Here is a 3265-nt window from a genome sequence, read left to right as displayed (position 1 = left end):
GTAGAAGGGTATCATAAAAGTGGTCCTTCTGGTCATTCGGTAGGCCTGCTTGTGGGGTGCAGGCAAAGATAATTGTAGCTATACTACTCTGCAAGACTAGCCTGAGTTTAAGCACTCTATTGCATACCCTGACTACCTCTATGACCTCATCCACTCATTTCTCCACAAGGAGTATACCTACACCCCCTACACCATCGCTGTTACCTTCCCAGAAGATTTTATACCTATGTGCCTTGCCTGTGAGGACCCTGGCTGAAGCTCCTTTCCACCTTACCTCTTGTATGCAGCATACATCAACATGTCTCCATTCAAGCATCTCTACGATCTCACTAAACCTACCTTTCAGTGTGCCTACATTGACAGTGCCAACTTTAAAACTGGGAAAGGAATGTGAGAGGAGGCATGGGGAGGGGAGATGTTATTCAGTGCCTGAAATGAAGGTTTCTGTGTTCGTTTGATAGATATACTACAGCTGTTCTCACTTTCAACCTTTTATCATTCAAACGTTCAAGCATTTTAAGATTGTTACCCCTACTGGGGTAAGAGTAGGTGTTAGTGGCATTGTGAGTATAAGCATTGTGGACATCATAAAAATATAAATTTAAGCATTACTGGTGTTGCAGATATAAGTAAGTAAATCAATAAAGATAAAGGAGAAGAAGAAAAAGAAGAGAGAGGAGAAGAATATGAATATCAATATGCCAATGTTAGATTAAGAAGATGGGCAGCTAAACTAGTTGTATTTGTCCTAGGGGAGAGAGAGGGAGAGGAAATTGCAGGTATGATAGAGGATACCAGTAGTGTGGGAGTGTTTTCCGGTGAGAGGAACATGCATGCCAGTACACACACACACACAAGAACAAGCACGCGCGCACACACACACGTGCAGCCCATTAGCTTTCTCATTCTACTTCGATACATCTATGGAAATTACCGAGTAGTTTGTTGACAGATTTCGAGTAAAAACGAGAGATAGCCAATTAAGTAGGTGGGCAGCTAAACTACTTGCATTTGTCCCGGGAGGGAGAGAGGGAAGAGATTGCAGGTATGATAGAGGATACCACCACTGAGGAAGAGGGTTTCCAGTGAGAGAAGAGAGATATCCAGTAATGATGGTGAGAGAAGAGAGAGAGATATCTGGTATTGGTGGTAGGAGAAGAGATGGATGGATGGTATTGGTGGTGGGGTGGAAATGGGCAGGTGTACCACGAATATGCAAGGGTTAATTTAGAGAGTTTGTACAAAAAATATATGTAGGCACAGGAGTGGCTGTGTGGTAAGTAACTTGCTTACCAACCACATGGTTCTGGGTTCAGTCCCACTGTGTGGCACCTTGGGCAAGTGTCTTCTACTATAGCCTTGGGCCGACCAAAGCCTTGTGAGTGGATTTGGTAGATGGAAACTGAAAGAAGCCCGTCGTATATATGTATATATATATATATATATATATGTGTGTGTCTGTGTTTGTCCCCCCAAGTTCGCTTGACAACCGATGCTGGTTTGTTTACACCCCTGTAACTTAGTGGTTCGGCAAAAAGTGACTGATAGAATAAGTACTAGGCTTACAAAGAATAAGCTCTGGGGTTGATTTGCTCGACTAAAGGTGATGTCCCAGCAAGGCCGCAGTCAAATGACTGAAACAAGTAAAAGAGAAAAGAGAAGAGAGCTAACATGAAAACAGGGGAGGGGAAGAGATATTTCATTTAGAAAATTGCATGAAGAATTAAGGTGAAACAAAGGCTGAGAGAGAGATTAGGAAGTTATATATTGAAGGGTCAATTTAGATAATTAGCTTACAAAAGTAGGTATTAGTAAATAGTAAGTAGTAAATAATATACATTAAGTATTAGCAGCAATGGCAGATGAATGCATGAAAAGATCGAAAAACAAGAGAATATCTTAGCTTAGCAATGTATAAACTGGGCGTCCAAGAAACGTCTGCGTTGGAAGGAATTGCGTGCAAAACAGGCAGGAAAACATGTGAGTAATGAGTTTTATAGATGTGCTACTTCTAGAAGTGGGCATTATGGAGGGCGCTAAAGACAATAGAAATGGTAGTAACAGAGTAGCATGAGAAGCCATAGTGAGTGACGAAAAATATTTAGCCAACATGAAACATGGAGGGAACAAGTACCACGAACAAACAAGGGTTAATTTAGAAAGTTGGTACAAAAAAAAAAATATGTAGCCAACATGAGGACAGGGGAGGGGAGGAGATATTTCATTTAGAAAATTACATGAAGAATTAAGGTGAAACGAAGGCTGAGAGAGAGAGAGAGAGATTAAGAAATTATATATTGAAGGGTCAATTTAAATAATTAGCTTACGAAAGTAGGTATTGGTAAATATATATATATTTGTATGTATATGCAGTTAAAACAATTGTTGGCTTTTTAAGGTGTGATATAAAATAAAGATATGATTTTCTTCATACATATTGGTTGTTGTTAAATACTCTGAATCTCTTCAAATTCTACAAAAGGATTGTTGGATTTACCTGTCATACATGAGGATTTACCTGGTATTTGTATTCTACATACATTTACTGATACCTACTTGTTGGAAATTTAACCTTGCATCCCACTGCCTGTTGAAGATGAAATCAATCTGGCTAGCTGAGTTACCTGATTAATAGGTTATCAGGTGGCTGTCTGGCTTCCTGAAGTTAATGTTGCAGATTAATAGGTTGCATGTATCACAGAACCCTAGTAGCCTAGTTCCCTCTTCATTTCAGGAACCAATTCCATGGCCCCTGTGAACACCATGGAAGATACCAGATTGCTGTCTGACATGCCCATTAAAATCTCCAGCCACAAAGATGAGATCATTGCCACTCCTCTTTGATGTAGCCTGTAGAAGGGTATCATAAAAGTGGTCCTTCTGACTCGAGGCCAGAAGGATGCCAAGAAGCAGACCAATCCAGAAACAAAGGATTTGGAAGCTTTGGAGGGCTGTTGAGAGTTAATAGTTGTACTGGGGGCTGAAATACACTCCAGCTCTGAAAAGGAAGGTCAGTTTTTAATGATATAATGATGTTATTTAACATCCAGCTTTTATGCTGCCACCAGCATTTATAATAGTGAATGTAAGTGGAGTTTGTGAGAGAGAAGGAGACAGAGGGAGTATTAGACTAGGTTGGAGAGGAATCAAGTGCTTACTTGATATCTGCCAGGATTTTTTAATCCCATTTTTTTTCTCCTCTCTCTCTCTCTCTCTCTCTCTCTCTCTCTCTCTCTCTCTCTCTCTCTCTCTCTCTCTCTCTCTC

The sequence above is a fragment of the Octopus bimaculoides genome, chromosome 2, assembly GCF_046866305.1.
Source record: "Octopus bimaculoides isolate indiv1 chromosome 2, ASM4686630v1, whole genome shotgun sequence".
Classification (NCBI taxonomy): domain Eukaryota; kingdom Metazoa; phylum Mollusca; class Cephalopoda; order Octopoda; family Octopodidae; genus Octopus; species Octopus bimaculoides.
The sequence above is the reverse complement of the archived record's forward strand: the minus strand, read 5'-3'. Positions refer to the sequence as shown.